General features: G+C 38.3%; 1 long non-coding RNA gene across 3 annotated transcripts in view; it reads left to right on the plus strand.

Annotated features, from left to right (window-relative positions):
- LOC129430769 (uncharacterized) overlaps positions 1-22,865 on the plus strand; it is a 40,314-nt gene extending 17,449 nt beyond the window's left edge. Inside the window, exons 1-5 of one of the 3 annotated variants that reach the window (XR_008639613.2) lie at positions 6,987-7,225; positions 12,069-12,317; positions 12,728-12,811; positions 16,028-16,074; positions 21,901-22,864. This is a non-coding gene — a long non-coding RNA (uncharacterized lncRNA). Of the gene's footprint in view, positions 1-6,986; positions 7,226-12,068; positions 12,318-12,727; positions 12,812-16,027; positions 16,075-21,900 lie in introns of those variants that run through there. The other 2 variants (XR_008639612.2, XR_008639611.2) reach the window with 2 other exon arrangements.
- Positions 22,866-23,379: the final 514 nt, after the last annotated feature.

A 23,379-nucleotide genomic window follows, 5' to 3' on the forward strand; every position in this document is an offset into this window, starting at 1 on the left:
TAGTGAAGTGTCCGTCGTATGCACACTGCAAAATCATCCAGGTACTTTTCGCTTACTGTTTTGGAATACTATGAATTCGGACATACTACTCGCCTCGCCTACTGCTTTTCGCCTACTATATATTATGGAAGTAGGCGGTTTCGGACGTAGCCAGACATTTGATGCAGTTTTACTTACCGCCTGCAACTCATGACCCAGTTGGGACTGCCCCATAAATCCAGCGTTACCCAAACACACACGCACAGATTAAAGGAATAGTCTACCCTTTTGCCATATTAAACTATGTTATTACCTCAACTTAGACGAATTAATACATACCTATCAATGCGTGCACTGTACAGCACGTTTTGAATGTGTTAGCATTTAGCCTAGACCCATTCATTCCTATGGTACCAAACAGGGAAGCCACCAAACACCGTGTTTTCCATCTTTAAAGACTGTTACATGAGGAGTTATACCAGTAAGTATGGTGCCACAAAATAAAACTTTTTTTGGTACCATAGGAATGAATGGGGCTAGGCTAAATGCTAACACATTCACAACGCGCTGTACAGTGCACGCATTGAAAAAAGATAGGTATGTATTAATTTGTCTAGGTTGAGGTAATAACATAGTTTAATATGGTAAAAGGGTAGACTATTCCTTTAACAAACTATATTCATTGATTTTATAATGCTGGGTTCTTCTTTGGGAAACTGAATAAGCTTAAATTTCTCTCACAAAACAACAACACACTTCTTTGGTGACGTTGATTTCGTGTCAGCTCTTGGTTGGTGTGTGCGTGCGCTATTCCAGTTAAAGTGCCCATATAAGGACTTCCATTGTACTTTCTGCACTGAAGTGGCCCATAAAAAAAAAGGAAGCAAGATTGTTATGTATGAATCTTTTATGTTCGAAATAAACTTTTTGAAATTTGTACGAACCCTGGCGAAGTGCATTCGGCACGGAAATACTCTGTCACACGTCCAACTGCTTTTTTTGACACTTTGCCTATGTAGTATCATGCTTAACAGTTGAGCTACATGCATTGCATAATTCAACTGTTAAAACCAGTGTTGGGGAAAGTTACTTTTTAAAGTAATGCATTACAATATTAAGTTACTCCCAAAAAAGTAACTAATTGCGTTACTTAGTCACTTTTCATGGAAAGTAATGCTTACGTTACTTTTGCGTTACTTTTTCCTGGCTTAGGCTTGATCTCTTTTAGGCCTTGCAGGTGTTTTTTATGACTGAAAAGTTCTGCATTCAGAAATTGCATATTTCATCACAAAAATGCCTGCCATCTCAGTTTCTGACTCAAACTGTTCCCACACAGGCGTGTATGCATAGAGTGCATAATGTGACTACGTTTAGTTTAATTCAGTACATAATTTTTTTATCAAATTAATAAAACTAAAAAAGTAACTTGCATTACTTTTTTGAAAAAGTAACTCAAATAAGAATGTGTACATTTAAAAAGTAATGCGCTACTTTACTTGTACTTCAGAAAAGTAATATTATTACGTAATGCTCATTACTTGTAATGCGTTACCCCAAACACTGGTTTAAACAAACCTTTACTGTCAAAAAATTGTCTAAATATGTACCCTAGCTGTCAATGGGGCTTTCAAAAAGTACACCTTTACGTCTAAAGACTTAATTTTAGTACCTCAGAGGCATGGCCGGATTACCATATGGGCAAATGGGGCAGTTGCCCCGGGGCCTCCGGCCACCAGGGGGCCCCCGACGACATGTCATGTAACGTGCATTTTTTACTTTTTTTTTTTGCACAACGACATCAAATACAAAACACATTTTGTACAAAAAACTTATTTTGATGTAATGTGCATTTATGCCACTAAAATAAATTAAAATGTGCAAGTCAACAATCCAATGTTTACACACTCACTGTATAAGCGTGACAAATTGACCAATTAAATAGTGTGAATATTTTCTACCAGAAGACATTCCCCTTTACGATTGGTACAATGGTATGGGAGGGCGGGTTTAATGTCAATTCGTGACAAAATTAAGAAAAAAAACGTAGCTAGACCGTAAAACCAGAAAACATAATGGATCGACGCATTCCTACCGGAAACATTAAACGAAAGCAAAAAAAGGAGAAAGAAGCGAGAGGAGCAGCACTTTTACAAAGTGTGCCTTCTATCGACAGCTTTTTAAAAAGGAGGTTGCTAGTTGCTCGTTAGAGAAGGCACCTGTTACTAATGTTAGCAATGGGGCTGATTGTGAGACCACCCCGTTTGCGAGCCCGAGCCGCCCGAGAGTCTCTTGCCACCACCTGAAGCAAGCAGTGCTACATGTGACACGGTCCCAGAGGTTAGTGCCAACAGCTCAACATAACCTGTGGAAATATAAATGACCCGTCATTGTGGGGTATAAAAGACGAGCGACTTCTGACAGTGTGTTTTTTGCACTAAGACCGCTAGACCCCTTTTACTGGGGCAGTTAACTAGTGCAATCCTTTGCAAAGATAATCGCGGCAAAAACGGGTCTATATGCAATGTAGTTACCCAATAAAGCGACGAACCAGTCGCATTGACGCGTGCACGCACATATCCATGTCCGCGCGCGTCTTTGCGTTCATCAGCGCACAACCGCATTCAAAAGGTGACGACACGCGAGTGAGTTAGCTTATGAAAACATGACGAGACTAAAGTAAGTTTCTAATAATAATGATAATCATTTTGATTACTCGATCATTATTGGCTTCTGTAGATGTACATCAGAAATGTTTTGTGCAAAGCAGGGAAAGGGAAGAAGAAAGCAGAGATTATGAGTTTAAGGGAGGCAAGACAAACTACATCCTCACCCTGTCAGGTCTCAAACATTAGAGGAAAAATCTCAGGAAAACCTGTTGTCAAGTCTATAGAATTGCATTGTTGCTGAGAAAATCAACACATGTATGTGTTATACTGCTCTGTATTTTCAAATGAATTTAATATTTAGTTTACTAATATTTAACTCTAGGACACTAACTTACATAACAGGTAGCAGTAACTATGACTGAGATTATTTAGTATAGCAGTCATAAAATGATAAAATTGCTGTCATTGTATAATGTAGAAAATATTTCTCTGCTGTCATTATTTCCAAACATGCTCTGCCATTTATGCCTCCAAACATGTTAATAATGTCAGGTATGATGAAGATTACACTTGTATATCTTTCGCAGTAACTGTTGCACTGTAGAATAGTGGGTTAAGCAAAAGATATTGTATAGAAGTGTTGCACACTTCTTGCACACAGCAGGCTTTCAAAAAAAGTCAGCAAAAAATGGGGGGCCTGTGCCCCAGTAGAGCTTTATGTCTAGCAACGCCCCTGCCTAAGACTTTTTTGACTCGTTTTCGCAAATAGCAAGAATAAAAAACGAACTCCGAACAAGTACATTCTAAGGCATAGAATCATACTGTGTATTCCTTTTATATTGTATATTAAAATTAATTTAATACCTAATTACATAATTATTGTGCACTTTTACTTTTCTGGAGTAAAAGTACGAAAGTACTTTTTACTTAAGTAAAAGTAAAAAAACCTAGATGTTTAATGTACTTAAAGATTAAATATAAACCAAAAACTTGAAATTATGGAATGTAGTGGAGTAAAAATTAAGATAATATGCTTAGGAATGTATGTTTTCAAAGAAAAACACTGATAAAATACGAATACTTAAAGTATTTTTACTTTCTATATAAAAGTAAATTAAGTAGCCTAGTGTCCGCCTCTGGAGTTGATAGGAAGAGGGGTGGGAGGGGGCCATGATGTCTTTGTGCCCAGGGGCCCAGAATTTGTTAATCCGGCCCTGCTCAGAGGAGGAACTTATACATACATATGTAAAATATCTCAAAGGTACATAATGGTACCAAATGTAAACATATCTGCACCCAATGGTTCATATTAAGGTACATATGGGGACAGTTGGGGTACATATTTTGATCATTTTTTAACAGTGTGCAGAGTGTATATAAACTCCTGGCAGGTTTACAATTTTATATAAACTCATGTAAATATATGTAAATGTACATATAAAATGATCCAAGGTGTCATTGTGACCAGTGCACACCTGACTGTAACAGGTTTCCCGTGCTGGTGATGAGATGCTGTCGTGGTTATAATCCCATAGACATGCGGGGACGGAAGGGGACACTTTGACAGCTGACTCAGAGCATCAGGTGAGGTGTAGGGTAATGTGATCAGCCATGTAAAAGGGCCCTTCACTCATGTTTTTTTTATCAATGGAGATGCCATTACCCAAATGTACTGCTGGTGAAGAAGATGCTGTTAAAGGAATTTAACGCTGATGTGTCAAAGTCGGCACTGGATTCTCAGTGGAGAGACACAGTAGTACTGAGGATGTGAGGTTTATGGGGCAGTTTTCAGGACAGGGATTAGACTCATCCTAGACTAAAATAAATGTAAGAGCTGTCCAAACTGAAAATAACTTCTACTGACATATCTTAAAATACATCAGTGCCCTTTGTTTCAGTCAAAATGCACACAAGTGATATTTTTAGGAAGGCATGTTTGTTAAAACTAGTTATATTTCCTAATTAAACTAAGGCAGTGGCGGCTCGTGACTGCTCGTCCGAGGGGCGCAAATTCAAAGTATGTGTCCGGAGTATCATGTGTGTTGCTTGCGTTTTCGGGATATGTGTTTGTTGCGTCATGTGAACCATGTGCATCACGTGTTTTGTCAAAATAAGTGCCTGCTGCATACGCATCAAAACCGTTCATGAAAAAAGAGACGCTCACGTTCACAAAATACACGCAAGACACTCCCGATTAAGTAAACTCTAATTACGCATGAGATTATGTGAGTATCTGGCAAATGCGAGCGTCTTTTTTATCATAAACCCTTTAGACGCGTCTGCAGCAGGCACTTATTTTGACAAGACACGTGATGCACACAGGATCTCTCGATGCGCAGAACACATATTTTGAAATGACGAACCACACACATGAAGGGCTACATACATGTTGTGACGAACATCGCATCGAGCGCCCTCGAAAAAAGAAGTCACCAGCCGCCACTGAACTAAGGCCTAGTCCTGGCTTAAGCTAATCCCTGTACGGGAAACCACCCCTATATGTTCACTATAGTGGTTAGCCATTGTGGGTTTTTATTGTCTGTTTTAATTGTTTGGGGTGGTTCATTTGCTCAATTCAGTAATAATGATAATAAATATGCGTACAATATATTGACAAGCCTGTTTGTAGATTTTAAAATGTATCAATTTTGCTAGCAGCCACAATTTTCAGCCTGTGTCAATAATCATATAAATAAATGGCCTAATAAATAGGCCTAGCTAATATATTGGTGCATTATTAGTGGCATCAGTATGTAACACCAGGCGTATTCATCCAAGCATTTAGCACATGATGCTATTTAATCTTGCTGAAGAGCCAGAATGAAATAAAACTAAATAAATGGCTCAATACGCAGACTTTTAGCCCAAAAAAGATCTGGAAGTAAACATGTTTCATTTTAATATTGAACCCTACTCCCTAATAAAGTTAAATGATGAACTTAAGTGATTTGCAGAACAAACTGGAAAGTGCATTCACAGTCACATAGTTGTGCGCGATCAGCACAGAGCTCATGCACAATCGTTCTTACAGGTCACCGATCAATACAGTTATGATGACATCTGCCATTTCCACAAGGATCCCTCACTGGTTCACAGCATGCTGTCTCCATTTAAATATTACCCAGAGGTCATGTGAACTCTAGCATGACCACTGCAGTCATTGTCTGAAATCGTGCATTTCGCCGTTTTCGTTGAACAAGATCGCATGAAACTGACTAGTTGGCTTTCTGTGGTAGTTGGACTCAATATCTGAGGCACTAGTAGTAACCGTAGTAAAAGACTGTGCTTTACAGGGAATACATGAAAAAAAATCAGCTGCTGGGTTGCAGCTCCTACTTTGCTGATGCGAAGAGTTAAGATTGATTTATTGCACGCGAAAAGGGCCGGACCTCTCAATACGGCCTCTATTCCAAGTTACGGTAATGTTGGATATTCAGGATTTAGGACTCTTCTGAATGGAATACGATGCATGTTTCAATCACCTTGATTGTCAAAATGCTTTGTGGTCTTCCTCTGTCTAATATAATGTTGCACAGTCCTGGTAATGTATCTCTCTCACTCCCAGACAGTTGACCTGCTGATTGCAATGGAAGCAATGATACACCTCAAACTGCGCCAGATCTGGTTTCTTAAGATCCTGGTTGTCGAGGGTTTCGGATGTCTGTATTTCTTTATTTTATTTTCTTCTCACTATTAGTATGAACATTTTATTTCTTCAATGTCTAAAGCCATTGCTATGTTAGAAAAAAAAAATTCTCAATAGTTTTTTATCTATAGCAATGAGATCACAAAAAAAGGGTGATTACTCTCCGTTTGCTACCTTGCAAAGTTTTGGAAATGTTTAGCTTTGAGAAATCATATCCACATAAATGTATATCTTTATACTCTCATTGTACGTGTCTTACTTGTATTTATTTAAAGAATTTCAGGAGTAACATCAGATACTTAAAAATTATACTTAAAAACAAAACATAGCTTAGCAAAGTCTTCTAAGATCAGAATCCAAACAATAAAATCATACTTTGTACCCCCTCCTCCAACTGGGATTGTTTAAATATCTACCTGCCGAAATCGCCCACGCTCTCACACAAACATAGCCTCATTGGGTATATGCCAGTGTCAACCATGAAGATGGATGATCTCTGCACAACGACTAGCACACTTTAGTTTCAAAAAGGGTCACCCCTTTAATCCGAAGGAATTGAGGTGGATAGGTTTGAACGCTCCCCCTTCTTGCTAAAACGTCTTGGCCAGCTGCTGCGGGGGGATGGCGTGGGGAGGGTCTTTACGGTGTTAGTGGGGGTGGCGATAAGGTGCACACTGACCCTGGAGGTTGCGTTCCCCTTTAAAAGTCACGGCACACTCGGATACGCAGGGCTCATGCAGGAGCTGCTGCGGCAGTGGAGAACACTGCTGAGCTGTGCAGTTTATGCTGCCAGTGAGCGCGCAGAGAGAAGGAGGGGGAGCGAGAGATAGAAAAAGAGAGAGAGAGAGGGCGAGCGAGCAGTAGAATGAGACTCGGTGAGAGAGCCAACAATGTCATTCCATTCGGCAGCGATGCTGCAGTCAACTTAACACCATGGGAGGAGAAGACACAGCAGGTTGTGCATCCCTAGAAGAAGGGAGAGGAAGCTGAGTGAGTATGTGGAAGTTTGTCTTTCTATATAGGGGTAGAGCACGGATGCAGAACTTTTCACCCGTTCGTGTGGGGCTTGCGGGGTTCAAACCTTGTTTTGTTTTATATGTGGATGGAAGAATTATTGATGCACCTGCTATCAGGGTTTCTTAGTCTTAAAGGAGCACCGCTCCTTTCGACCTACATCATATATTTCTACTGCGCTGACAGGGGGCCGATGCCGGCCGGTCAACTGTTTTCCTACGTGTGTAACTTAGTAACATGCCGGGTTTCTGCACAGCAGATGCATGTGGGATTGCTAGCAGGAGCACTTAGCAGAGGAAGCATAAGACGTACGAGCCTGAATTAGGATCCGTGCATGTACAGAAATGACGCCTACAAGCATAAATAAAAGATTTAGGCCAGACCTATTCGGCTGCAGGGATAGGTGCCGGTCAAGTCACTGAGACTGTACTTTGTTGCACTTTGATAGCTTGGCATCCTGTATGTTTGGAATTGAAAGAGTTAAAGAGTTAAAGAGCTTGCAGCAGATGGGAAGGTGGAAGTCAAATTTAAGGACGGCCTGGGGAGGACAAAGAGTGTGTCAGCTACCGACTGCCACAGACTGTCACTGTAAGTACCTGGACAGAAGATTTTGACAGGAAGTTTGGCAGGCAGGTGCACAAGGGCTTGTGTGTGTATAAAAGTGCTTGTGAGGACCTGTAAATCTGATGCTAAGGTAGTGAGCGTAGAGATTGTTTCACACTCTCTGTGGGACCTTGCAGTACTCTTGTTAAGTGTCCCATACAGAGACAGCGAGGGAGAGAGAGAGAGACTAAAATAAAGCAGCAGGGGTAATCCATAGAGTCATAACTCTTTCACTGCAGCTCTTTTTCTTCTTCAGCTCACTCCAGGTTTTACCTATGTACGTAGCAACATATATGCTCAATTCCTCTATGAAACGCAGCGTATTCTGCACTTTTAAACCAATTCATGTAGGTTGCAATTTGAGTCTGTTACCAACAACCCTTTTGGCACATGCCACCAGTCCACGCAGTATTGTCTTCATTACCGGCTACATGAACCGGGTAATGGTGGGTTCAACTCAGGTTACACGCTCGACTCATCCCGGACACCCCCGGTGAGCGTTGAGGAACGGAGGTGATACGTATATATTGCCGTATAGAGCAGAATTAGATCCGTATACGGCAGGAATGTGAGCAGTGATATATCACTGTCAGATACACTGCCTGACATCATTAGCAGAAACTGCAGTTTCTCTCTGCTCGCACCAAAGCTGGGGGAAGGAGGGGGGGTCTCTGCCGCTCAGCCAAAAAGCATATTGCCGCACTCACCTGATGTTCTTAACACCCATCCTCCTGTATCTTCTCCCTTTCCTCCCCCATTCCTCTCTTTTTTTGCATCATTCTCTCAAGAGATCTGCACAGCACAATGTGAATGAAGTTGCACGGTGCAGATCTTGTAGTTTTTCGCCATATGCAGCACTTTTCCTCCATCGCTGTTCCTCATGAGAAGTTACTGACAGAGGTGCAGAAATGGGCTCCTCCTGCAGTGTCCTGCAGCAGAGTTCCTGCAGTACCGCTGAAACATGGCAGCAGATGCAGCTGCAGGAAACGCAGGCAGCATTGCAGTCACATGGGTAGAGAGATAGAGAGCCAAGTGAAAAGAGGAACGTTATGAGAGTCTGTTTCTCTCCACTGGCTGTGTAACTGAGTTTGGCAGGATTCACACAAACTCATGAAAGAAAGAGAGAGAGAGTAGGAGAACAGATATTTAACCTGGTAAACCCACTCCCCCCAACACACACACACACACACACACCAATGGTGCATTGTCCCATACAAGTGCTCTAGTTCCGATGATGTAATCAATGCAGCAAGCTTTGATCTTGCTGAAGTAAGAATTGCACGCTTGTCCTCCATTGACTTTTAACCTCTAACAGTATGCATGCATTGCATATGTATTACATTCAGTTATTTCATTAATACTAATTGAGTTTGTCACAACCGCTCATAGTAAAATTTATGTTCTCTATACTTCTGCCAACCAAGCAACATAGGTCACTTCAGACTTGCGAAATGATTTTTTGATGACACAATTAAAACAAGGCTCCAATGCAGCATGGAGTAGGCCAGCAAAACCGCTCAGCGAAATATTAGTGCCCTCTTAATAGCCACTGCAGCATAGGTCTCCATCAAGCCAGATGTGTCACACTCCACGTGCTCTGACATGAGGATGCTATGCATGGTGGCTTTAGTCAATCATTTAAAAATCGTAATAAAATGAGTTAGCGCTGCATGGGATAAATAAATCAGAGGAGAGCAAAGTGATAGCTCTCAATGAAATAATGAAGGTGAGGACAGCGTGCGCTGATGGAAAAGGAGACGTTGGCATTTGTGACTCTGCTCTTTTTATTGGTAAAGTCATCAGTCTTGGACTGCTGCAATCCAGTGAAGTGCAGTACAAGCTAACATACAGTACTTCCAGACTGCAGAGAGAGAGAGAGAGGGGGGGGGGTACAGTATAACATTTACTGTGGTGTTGTGCTGTGCGTTGCTACAATGCAACTTTGGCTGCTTGTGAACTCTATATGGAGCCTTGCGAAACTGTGTTTGCCCCCTTGGATATTTTAAGGTTTTGGGTTTTATTACTGCACAAATCAACGTACAAAACAAATGTGTGTGCGTGTTTAAAATTCATCTGAGAATTTGGGTAAGTGTGCGATTATTTGATCGTTTAGTAGTTTATTTTATCCGCTCAAAATTAAAGCGTTGGTATGTGTTAACATTTGCAAAAAATTATTTTTTTTCTTTTTAGGTTATGTCATGCTACTTAAATATAAATGTTCAAAAATTTGTTTGGATATATGGTCAGTTCAGAACTTTGGTGCAGGAAGAACTTCACCAACAGGGGGAGCCATATTAGGTCCTGCCATAACTGAACTTACAGTATGACATTGAGGAAACAGTGCTGATATATTTATTATTGTTAAATTATAAATTCTACGTCAATTTGGCACAGTAAGACATTCACAGCTAATGCTTATTATGAATTGTGCCTCATTAATACTGCGACCCTATTCATTTATCATTCGTAGACGTATTGAAGATCTCAATTTGATTACATTAATGCATTTAACAGATGCTTTTATCCAAAGTTATCCGTGCATTGCATTTAATCTATACACATTTAAGTATCACTATCTGTGCTCTTTCTCGAACCAATGACCTTTGCGTTGCAAACGCCATGCTCTACCAACTGAGTTGCAGAAGCAATTATATTTACATATTTTTTAATATATTAAAATATTAAATAAAACCAGTGGCGGCCGGTGACTTCTTTTTTCGAGGGCGCTCGATGCAAAGTTCGTCACAACATGTATGTAGCCCGTCATGTGTGTGTGGTTCATAATTTCAAAATAGGTGTTCTGCGGGACGAGAGATCCTGTTTGCATTGCGTGTTTTGTCAAAATAAGTGCCTGCTGCAGACGCGTCTAAAGGGTTTATGATAAAAGAGACGCTCGCGTTTGCCAGATACTCGCATAATCTCATGCGTAATCAGAGTTTATTGTTAAGGGAGTGTCTTCCGTGTATTTTGTGAAAGTGAGCGACTCTTTTAGCATAAACGGTTTTGACGCATGTGTAGCAGGCACTTATTTTGACAAAACACATGATGCACACAGGGCCTCTCAAAGCACAGAACACATACTTTGAAAAAAGGAACCACACACATGACACTCCGAACACTTATTTTGAATTAGCGCCCCTCGGATGAGCAGTCATGAGACGCCACTGAAGAAAACTGCATGATTAACTGGTATATTTTGTCATAGCACTGCTGTTAACATCTAAATAAAGTGTTTCATCTCACATTAGCATGACAAACAGATCTGTATGTTTGTACAGAGGACATTACTGTACTGTGCAACCTTTGAGCATTACAATAGATTTATGCTACTATGCCAGTGGTTCTCAAACTTTTTTGGTGCGTGGCCCTTTATTGTATCATAGATATGTACACTAGATGTCGCCTCGGCTATGGCAGTTCATTGGACCGAATGCGTCAAATAGAGCCGCCATCTTGAAACAGGGGAGCCCCGCATCAGCATCATTGTAGGCAATGGTGTAACGGAAATAAAATTACCATATATCACCATTTCAACAGTCAGACATGTATTTAGCATTAAGTCCAGAAAAAAATTAAAGTTTTGATATTATGAAAACTACTTTTTTTAACTATAATGCATAGTGCTAGTAGGCCTATACGCAGCACAAAACTCCGGCATCATCCATGAATTCGAAGTACAGGCGGAGATAGCAGCGTTACCTAGATACTTCCTATGACAAGACCCCTGTTCCAAGATGGTGGCGGTTTTGACGCATGCTTAGAACGCCAAGGCGACATCTAGTGTATATATCTATGCCATTGTGTAAGGTCGGTGTATGTCTTTGCAGGCCCCCCAAAGTAAAAGTATGACATAAAAATTATAAAACTTAAAATTTTAATTAAACAAAACACATTAAATTATACAACGTTTTACTGTTGGTTAGTAGCCTTATTTTTTTACTATAAATTAATGTATTTTATGAAATGTCATAAACTGGGGCCCCCCTGGCCCCATCTCACGGCTATCGTTATACTTACGGTAACTTTACAAATAAACTTTACGAGCTCAAGTCACTGTTGTTGTGATATAAGATGGGTGCACTGTTACTGCTGGTAAAGCCAGTACAGTAACCTCATAGAGAGAGAGAGAGAGAGATATGAGGAGAAGGTGAGATGTGATGTGTCCTGTCACTTCTGCTGCTCTAAATCTGTCTCCTTCTGCTCTTCTTCTGCTCTTTTAGCTCCTCCTCTTGAAAGTTGTCCATGCTGAAGCCACAGAGCAGAGGGCGCTGTGCCGTGCAGAAGAGAAACATGCCTTGACTTGTACCGGCTTGTCTGAAGAGAGTTGAAACTTGTTAACATCAACCGTGTGCCCTTTATCACCCATCTGACTTGTGAACGAAGAGGACAGTTTAGTACTGACCGTATCAGCCGGAGACTTGTTGTTGCTGATGGTAGACTAAATAAATTGACAAACGTCCAACACAAAGGTAAGTGTCTCACTTTTGTAAAAATAATGCTTTAATTTTGTTATTTCTTAGTATACTTTAAATTGCACCATTAATGAGCCAAATTTATTTTGATTTATTAACAACACTCAAAGTCTGCATTGGTGTCTGTTTTACTAAACTTTATGACATTCATTTGTATCTTCATACACTTACACTAAACTCATTATGTGACTTTATTGATAAATTCTTCAATGACTCTGCACTCATCATCACCTTTGGTGCTCCGGCCTCCGTCCGTGGACAAATACTGCTGACTTTAAAAATAGAGAAAATCGATCGGAGCCAATGGAGGAATCGTGGCCCTTTGTGACTAAGTCTTTTGTGTTGTTGGAGCACATCTATGGACTCTGTTGACTAAAGGGATGTGGTTTGTGTTGTTGATTAAACAGTTTCCTCTGATCTGGATGACTGGGAGATCCCTGACCTCACCACATATGATCGGCCGTGTGATGGCATGACCCCTGAGACAAAAGGTGAGACGGTTTGTCTGACTTGTTTTATGGGCTGTCTGATGTCTGTACATTAATTTGGTGGCTACCAAAGTGGTTACTTCCTGAACCGGTGGTTAACTCACAAGCACCTCTGCAGTTTTGAGAGCATCCATGTGCTGATACAGAAGCAATGTATATCTCTGGCTGAAAGGTGGGCTGGTTGAATTATTAATGCTTTCCAGCTCTACAAATAGAGCTTGCATTGATCAACAGTCTCTGGAGTAAAGTGATATTGTTTAGGAATGCAATGTTTGCACTTTGTCTCTCCATATAGCTTTGCGAAGGACTTGAGGTTCTGGCTTTTTTGGTTAAACGGTTTTTCATGTCAATACTTTGCCTCTCTTTCCCTCATCGTTTTCTCTTTTCAGGACAATTTTATTTTATTTATTTACTGAATGTAAAAATAATTTATTTGAATAATAGTATTAGTATACTTTTAGTATTCCAAGCTACTTATAAAGATAAATTAGTTCAACTAAAGGTCAAGTTAGTTAGGTAACTACTAGCTATAGGTAATAGATACTAAACTAAAAAGTAACCAATTATATTAAACAATATCTTTATAAATGTATAACTTTCAGAGAATATAATTTATCATTTACAACATCGTATTTATGAGGGTTGTTAAATAAAAAAATTCCAGCATGAAGCTTGATACCATTACAAAAACTATAATATATTTAAATGTACAGGTATACGCTTACACAAAAACATCAGCAACACATAACTTGATATTTCCCTGTAAGGGAATAACCTGAAATGCTGCACAGGGACTGTAAATCGTTTTTTAATCGCTTCGTTTACGTGGATCAACCAAACGAATCAATTCACTTGAATGGGACTTTCCAACATACGAGAACATTTAGCGGCGTGTTTGGTTATTGCCTCAGTTTCCTCAGGTGTAAAACTGACAAATAAAATGTGAGTTGTTTGTTAAGATACATTAGTAAGAATAATGCTAAACTGCTGTTGCGCAACACAAAAATGCAGTTATAGCATTAGTGCCATACCAACGCTTTAGTTACTCGACAACACTAATCCTTATGTGACCCTGCCTGTGAAAACCCAGCTGAAGTAATTTTTAGTGAATTAACATAAAATCATCCAGCATAATGTAAAAAATATACATTGTGAAAATATAACCTTGATATCTTTAATAAACAGTCACTGAGTAAGGTCGTGTCAAAGATTGAAATCAATGTAATTAATATCAAACTTTGATGTTTCTATGATTTAATATCCAGATGCGGACACTACTTGAGTACATTGAGTAAATTTTCCAAGCATCTGTGCTTTATCAGAGTGTTTGTCTTGGGAAAAAATTTACTTTACTAAAAAATGTTCACTACATTCTAAAGCGTAAAATCATACTGTGTATTCCTTTTATATTGTATAGTAAAATTTATTTTATACCTAATTACATAAAAATTGTGTACTTTTACTTTCTTGAGAAATACTAGATGTTTAATGTACTTAAATATTAAATATAAACCAAAAACTTGAAATTATGAAATGTAGTGGAGTAAAAATTATGATAATATGCTTTGAAATGTATGTTTTCCAAAGAAAAACACTAATAAAATACGAATACTTGAAAATTTATGTAGAAAGTAAAAACACTTAAGTAGTGTCCGCCTCTGCTAATATCATAATTAGGTTTTGAGACTTTAGTCTTGATTTCACAGATAGGGTCACATATATCTGACATCACAAAACTGACACAAAAATACCCTAAAATTTAAATGTTTTGCATTTACATTTTACAGACACTTTTAGTCAAAGCGACTTACAGTGCATTCAAGCTATAAATTTAATCGATATATGTTTCCTGAGATCGAATGTAAATGTGATGCTCTGCTCACTGAGCTAGAGGAACCTAATGAAATCTGCTGGAAAATTCACGTCCGGTATAATAAAGTAAAATATAATATTCTTCTCCAGGTGTAGTTATGTAGAAAGTTACATGAAATATGAGTTCATGATCATTTTAATTTGGCTAAAACTTCTGATATAAAATATTTTTAACTATATGTCATTAAAGTATAAGTATATACAGTACTGTGCAAAAGTCTTAAGCCACCACCACTGCCAGACTTGTTGTGTTAGAAGTTTTAATGTCCATCCATATTTGTTTTCTTTTTTAGGCATTGTCCGTGTTTAGTGTGACCTCTCTTGGCACTAAACACATCTTGAGCGTTTTTGAGCAGAATTAAGTAAAATTTTAAATTAGGATTTAATTTTATTTAGGTTTTGGAGATCCTGCAGTTTCCTGATATTGCTCAAGTGGAAGGGGGGGTTTACCCTAAAATCTTGACACATCAGTTTACATTTTTATACAGTTTTTAATAATATATACACATTTTTTGGATGTATTCTATTAAAGAGACTGAGAAATAATTATATATGATCACTATAACATTGCAAAAACAACAAATCTAATTCTGGCATGGTGGCCTAAGACTTTTGCACAGTACTGTATATGATGGAAAATTACCTTTTAAAAGAAAAAAATAATGAAAAGAGCAGTGGTTCTCAAACTTTTCATTTTGCGACCCACTCATATAGGTATAATCTATCTTGGGACATTTTTTAAATGGAAATAGAAGGAAAATACACATTTACCTCTTTTATAATTGAGTAGTTTTTATTTTCCTTTTAATTGAAATATCAAAATAAGTTATGGTATATCATATCAAAATCATTGTCAAATTAATGCTATTATTTATTAATCTTAGTTCATGTAAAAAAAATTATAGTAATTAATTAAATAATTAACTTACTGTATTAACATTAACAAGAATAATTAATAAATGCTGAAAACTATATTGTTTGTTCATGTTAATGAATGCATTTACTAATGTTTACTAATATAACCTTATTGTAAAGTGTTACCGTGGTTCCAATGACTGAATTTATCTTCTGTCATGTTAACATTTCCCACTTTTCTATTAATAATTAAGTACTAACTACTTTTAATAAAATCACAGCAGTGAGCTTGCTGGGAGGGTAATCGGGTAGTTGGCCAAACAAAGGACCGAACATGAAAAGATTTGCTGGGTGAAATTTGCCGTACTTTCCCTTTAAGATGATTAAGTCTGAGGAATGAAATGACTGCTGTACTATAGACAGAGTGACAGACTCGTGGGAGAAAGGAAGACAAAGAGAACGCTGCTAAAAAACAAAGTGTTTCTTTTACAGAAACTTATCCAGATGACACGGCGACAAGACCAAATGTAACCAATAAGGTGAGTGTCTGATACAAGTTTTTAACTATTGATTTGCTCATACTGTATATGTACGTATATGAGACCCTGTCTGTGAATTCCATGGGAAAGGCTCATAATCTAATAATGAAATTATTATTCGATTTTAATCATTATTTTATATTATTATAAAATGTTCTTTACATCATACATTTATGAAATAAGTAGATCAAAACAGTGACTTAAGCTGAGTTTTTACAGACTGGGTCACATATTTTTTGTTTCTGTTATGTTTTGTGTGATTTGTCAATGTGAGATGTTTCTAATACATACAATGCTAAAATATTTAAAAGCAGTTTCATATCACCCTATTTAATGATTTTAAGGGGCCTTTAATATCGTACCCTTGATGTTTAAATGAAGACACATCTTGTGACCCATTGAAACTCATTATCTGATCTGTCAGACAATGAAGTGCCCGTGTATCATTATATTAAAGTGTGTCAGAGCAAAGGCGTACAGGCCCAAGTCACCGCAGGCCGGCCGGCAGGTGTGCAAATGCGTCTGCATGTGTTTTTCCCCTGCTTCCTGAAAGCCTGTATTAGAGATTACATCAGGGCCAAAGCAGCCAGGAATTCCTGCCATCATGTGGCCTCAGCAATATAGACACAGGGACACAACACTGCAATTTAGCAACTGCAGCAGAAACCGGATCACGAGGCGTGTGTTTGTGTGTTACCGTGGGTCTTTTACAAGGCAATGCATGTGATATAATAGTTTTAGGCAATATCCCTTCGAGCTGATTTGAGTGGCACGCATGTAGCGAGCGGTCCGTTACGTTTAGAGAAACTGTTAGACAGCTGTTAGGGTGTGTTATAAATGTTTGTGTTTGTCTGTCCAAGGAGCCTATCATATTTCCTCAAAGCAGGCCTTAGATGCGCTCTAATGACAATTTTTGGCTGACAGGATTCGAAGCCTTTAATCTAATAACACACATCGGAGTAAATGACATTTGGCATGATTCTTGTCACATGTTATACTGTACTGCACAAAACACATCCACTTTTAGCACAGTGTACACTTCTGATGAGCCAGCCAAGCAGGACAGACAGGTTGTCAGCTCTCAGAAACGCAGACATTGCTGAGTAAAATAAATCTGATAAGTGATGATCACTTTGCTGATAAGTATACGTCTTGTTTTCCAGTATACAAAATATATATTTAAATATTTCTAGTATATTTAAATGAAATGGAGTTTTCTTAAGAGGCAATACTAAACAAAGTTATGATATACTAACGCTATCTCAGGGCAATTCGTACATATTTTACGATGTGGCTAATTCGTACTTAATGGTATGACCACATTATAAATTTTTGTATGATTTGCCTTGACCCCTGTGTTGTGTGTTAAGGTGTGGGATTTTATTTTTATTTTTTTATATTTATTTAGCCATTTTGCCTTTATTTAAACGGTGATAGCGGAGAGCTAATTCGTATTTATTGGTATGACCACATTATACATTTTTGTATGATTTGCCTTGACCCCTGTGTTATGGGTTTAGGTGTGGGATTTTATTTTATTTTTTTTATATTTATTTGGCCATTTTTCCCTTTATTTAAACAGTGATAGCGGAGAGGACAGGAAAGTACAGGGAGAAGAGAGGGGTATGGGACCGGCAAATGACCACGAGCCGGGAATCGAACTCCATCGGCTCCAACTACACTGTAAAAAATACTTTGCTGCCTTAAAATATATACAAGTCATTTCAACTTAATATTATTTATCTTGACTAGAGATGAGTTGTTATAACTACAGGTGAGTTGTTATAACTTATAAAATTAAGTTGACCTTTCTCAACTATATTTTATAAGTTGTGACAACTCATCTCTGCTGACATGACTTGTAAATCTGAGTTAATTTACCAAAAAAATGTTTTTTACAGTGTAGGGGTGGGATTTTGTTATTGTTTCTTCATGATTATCATACGTTTTTGCACAGTTAACTTTAAATTTATACAAATTATATTTATTTATTTTATTAAAATATGTACGAATTCTCATGAGATCAGACTTGATATACAGTAGTGCTATTAAGAAAGCTAATAAGAGAAAATATTTTTTATAACAAAGAAACAAAACAAGAAATACAAAACACGTATTTCAAGATATAACTTTATTAGTATAAAAATATGTGAAATTGTCGGAGCAGATGGTGTACTGCACGGTGCTCCGACACATGGTGCAGACGCATTTCTGGCGACCCGAGTTCGAATCCCGGCTCAAGGTCCTTTGCCAATCCCATACCCCTATATATATATATATATATTTTTTTATGTGAAATATATATATTTTTATGTGAAATTTATTTTGTCCAATTGAAAATTGCAACTTAATTAGTAAAAAAATTTAAACTGTTTGTTGATCCACTAAGTGGAAATTTTTTATTTACTAAAAAAATTCCCTTATCATTGTAAGTTTCTGCTGTTTCCCCATCACGCGGTGATGTCAGCAGTCAGCTCAGGGCTGTTACTGAAATAGTCTCATAATTACAGGTGTGTTGGCTTAGATAACACTGTACACGCACATAAGCAGTAGCTGTAAAAAAGCTTCTCGTTCTAACACAAGATCAAAAAACGATAAAAAAATCACATGCATTGTTAAACAATCTCTTGACCTTAACCTGTTCTCATTTACATTTATGCATTTGGCAGATGCTTTTATCCAAAGCCACTTACAGTGCATTTTAATCTATACATTTATCCGTGTGTGCCCTAAGATCAAACCATTGACCTTTGTGGTGCTAACACAATACTCCACCCATTAAGCCACATAAACACCTTCCTGTGGTAATAGGAAAATGTGACCCTGTCTGTGAAATCCAAGATAAAGTCTCATAATCTAATCATGAGATAATGAGCATTAAAATGTGATTAAACTCACATTGATTATAATCTTATTGCATGCTTCAGTCGCTACATAATATGGTGGTAGAAGGACATCCGCTCACCACGGCATGATCACAGTGCTTCTTATTGCTTAAGTATGTGTTGTAATGCATCCGTGCATCTGTGTCTCAACATTCACTGATATGATTTTACAGTCAAGCATTTTATTTTTAATACTTTTTTGTCCCTTTTACAGATTCTTGTTCTTTTTCAATCGTGCCTCCGCTTTCTCTTCCTCGCTGTTATTCACTTCCGCTCGCCCACGCTTACTCTAACTCACCCGTTATGTTTTATACGGCCTTCGTCCTATCTGAGCGGAGGCTCTTCTTTTGTGGCATGGACCTTAAGAGAGAAGCTGCTTGCCCGAAATAGCTTCACTGTGGGGAATACCAACAGACAGGGCCTTCACAGAGCTTCCGTACACGAACAACAAATCAGAGTCCGGGCCAACTCCCGCCCCCTTATCTCCCTCACAAACATATGACACACTCATGCGAGCTCTGTTGCTCTTTCACACACATTCGTTCTAAGAGTTTGTTATGGGCAAATATAGGCTGAACTCTTTAAACCCAGATTCAGCGTTTATATGAGAAGTGAGTCACGGTGCAGGGGGTGAGCATAGTTCATTTAAGCAATAAAGGAAGGTGTGCTGTCCCCTCCCCGAGGTGTGGCATTTGCTCTTTTTAACATTTTTCTGTCATTCTTTTTCTTTATTGTGTTGTGTCTTTCTCTTCCGGATATAAGAGGCCTGTTTAATTTTAACATGCTGTACAAACAGCTTGGTTTTGGGTACATTTGGACAGCAACTGGCAGACCAGTTAAGAATTAGAGACCAGCAACCTCCCTAGGCTGGTTTAAGATGATTTTCACATCAGGGCTTAAGAGACTGTATGTGCACAGGTCTTGGATGATGTCTTATGATTATTAAAGGTAAGTGTTATGAGCTAACGTCTTATTAAAGTCTAATCTGGAGCTCAGTGTTTCTGATGCTGATGCTATAATCTTACATCTATTATGTTTCAACTGAAAGGGTGGAACTTGTGATGTTTGGTACTTTCTACCCTGAGTCATACAGTTGCCATTGCTGCCAGGCCTATTGTAGATGTGGACTATTTTTTCTGTATTGATTGCGTATTAGAATCTGCAGAATGGTTTAAATGTAGTGAATTGTGTTAAACAAAGTCAAGTGTGCAACAGTGGTTCTCAAACTGGGGGCTGTGGGATTGTGCTAGGGGCCCCAGTTGTATGACATTTTATAAAATACATAAATTTATCATAAATGATGTGTAATTACACCTCAGAAAAATAAGTCTACTAACCAACAGCACTACATTTTATAATACAACATGTTTTGTTTTTTTCAAATAAATTCAAGGAAAACACCACCGTTTTTCAATGTTTTACTATGTTTTACCTTAACTTGATTAATTAATACATACCTATCTTTTTCCATGAGTGCACTTTTAATCTTTGTACAGCACTTCTTGAATGTGTTAGCATTTAGCCTAGCCCCATTCATTCCTATGGCTCCAAACAAAAGTTTTATTTTGTGCCACCATACTTATGCTGCGTTTACACCAACTGCGGTAGAGGCGTGAAGCGCGAGTGATTTCAATGTTAAGTCAATGTGAAGACGCGTTGACGCGAATTGAGCATTATGTGCAGTACGCGCGAATGGTGCTTTTTGTGCATTTTGCGGTTCACGCCAATTTGCGGCTGACGCCCGAGTTGAAAAATGTGAACTTTGGCGGAATTTCACGCCGAGTTAACCAATTAGGAGCCTGCTTGCTGCTGTGGTGGCAGCCCCGCCCAGAGTCACTCTTTCAACCAACGCTTGATATTGTCCGTAAGCAGTCACCCGGAGCTATACGACACAAGTTCTTAATTCTATAGAGGAGAAAGGAATAAAAAGGACCTCGCTTGGAAGAGTGTCAGTGAGGACATTGGGCAACCTGGTATGTTGTAATACACATTTTACTTTTGAGTCACATGACGTTTATCGACCTGCGTCGTTTATTTTTCCCCTATAAGGTTACCAAATACAAACTGGTTACTCTCTCGATAAATGCACAATCAACATCAGTCATCTTGCAAACAGACAACCGCATAGCACTTGCCCCTCCAACAAAAAGCGGAGTTTGCCTCTGACGCGCGTCAAATGCTTGCTTTTTCCACGCGTCTACTCCGCTCTATACGAGCGAATGCATCCAAATTGTTCAAGCGGCAAACCACGCACGGTAGACGTGATTTTGACACCTGAAATGCGATTGATGTAAACTCAGCATTACTCATGTAACTACTCAAGTAACATAAATAGGGAAAACATGGAAGTGTTTGGTGGTTTCTAAATTCACCCCTGTTTGGATCCTAAGGAATGAATGGGGCTAGGCTAAATGCTAACACATTCACGAGGTGCTGTACAAAGATTGAAAGTGCACACATTGAAAAAAGATAGGTATGTATTAATTCATCTAAGTTGAGGTGAGAACATAGTAAAATATTGAAAAAGTGGTGTTTTCCTTTAAAGTTTTAGGATGTTTCATGTCATACATTTTCTTGGGAGGGCACAAGGGGATGCACCGTACTTAAGGGAGCCAGCATGCTCGAAAAGTTTGAGAACCACTGCTCTAAACAATGCAGGGTTATTTTCAACCCATGGTTGTGTCATAAAGGTTGGAAATAACCCTGCATTTTTTAAAGTGTGCTGTGGGGACGTGAGATGTGTGTAAGTAATGTAACTCATGTTTCAAGTTTGCAGAAATCTACTGAGGCACACAGGCCTGACTGTGTGTTCTGTTACAGTTGTCCCAAAATTTAATTTGTCACTCGAACGCTTTCATTACCTCACACAGCACTGTTTGTGCACTCACTGCTGAGGTGTAATAAACTGGAAGTATGAGGTGTTTTTTTTCTGTGTTTTCAGGAGATCCTTTCACCTAAGGAAACAGAAAGCAGAACTAGGATTTATTCTGTAAGGGGAAATCGACAGCCCAGCTGTTATATAAAGACTACGGAGATTCAATGGACAGAGTATCCATGCCCTGCAGGAGACGGAGAGTCATATCTAAAAAGCCCCTAGAGATTTGGACCGAGGTCGAAAGATGCTGTAATGATGGAAGGAGGGCAATGCTGTGAGTGGTTCTTTGGCAGTGTCTTAGCTGGTTGTTGTGTGGAGTGAGAACGAAGCAATCAGCAAGTATACTGCCGCAGAAACTCGTCACCTTGGGAGGCCCATCCATCCGACCCCACTCACGCTTTCAGCCACCCACCCGTGAGCTCAAGCTGCGGAGATGCAGACAGGCAGAGAAAGAAGAAACCTCGAGCTCTCCTCTAAGCACACATCTTCATTCATAGCATCTACAGTAATTCCTCAGCTGACTGATCTCGTAAATACAGCAACAGATTGATGGTTATACAATATGTTTGTGTTTTTGAAGTATTCTTTCTGTTTTTGTTCCCATAGTTTAAGATCATTTCATGAGAAGTGCAGTACTTGTTTTCTTCCTTTTTTGTTGTTCCATGTTGATCAGGGGGGGTTTAGTCATCTGTTGTTTTGAGAATCAACTGACTAGATTCGCAGTTTCGGTGTTACTACGGCGTGCTGTGTCCTGTTTGTTTTTTGGCCTATATTTAGCTTATCGTCTGATGACATATTCAGCTTGTGTTCTGATGAGTTCATCATTAAGTCTGCTAATGGAGCAAAACATATATTATTATCATGACGGCAAAAATAGCAGCTTACAAAGTACTCTGCCTTCTGGTTTGATAATATGTTTGTAAAATATTTATTTATTTATTTATTTAATACACATTTCAGGATTTGTGTTATAGCATTTATCAAGTGTATTATGTGTGTCTCTCGTCCAAACAATAAAAATAAATAAAAAATAATTAGTGGTTATAATTATTATTATTGGATTTTTTGATATATGCGTCACATTATATTAGCATAATTTGTGTATAAATTATGTTTTATTTATGACTGATAAAATTATCTGTCTTTATTAGGACTGTCAAAAGAATAATCATGATTAATTGCACACAAAATAAAAGTTTGTTTTTGCATAATGTATGTGTGTGTGCACTGTGTGTCATTATCTTGTATAAATACACACACATGCATGCATGTATGTATTTAAGAAAAATGTACATGCATATATATTTATTAAGATTTTTATATATAAATATAATAAATTAAAAAATATATAAATTAAAAATCGTACATTTTCACATAATAAAATTAATAATAATTAATTAATAATTACACGCAAATATATTAGGCAAACACAAACTTTTATCTTGTATGTGATTAATCGTGATTAATCTTTTGACAGCCCTATTCTTTATCTTAAAGTCATTTACTGATTTAGTATTTATTAAACCGACCTCCTGATCCCCATCA

The sequence above is a fragment of the Misgurnus anguillicaudatus genome, chromosome 13 (assembly GCF_027580225.2).
Source record: "Misgurnus anguillicaudatus chromosome 13, ASM2758022v2, whole genome shotgun sequence".
NCBI lineage: Eukaryota > Metazoa > Chordata > Actinopteri > Cypriniformes > Cobitidae > Misgurnus > Misgurnus anguillicaudatus.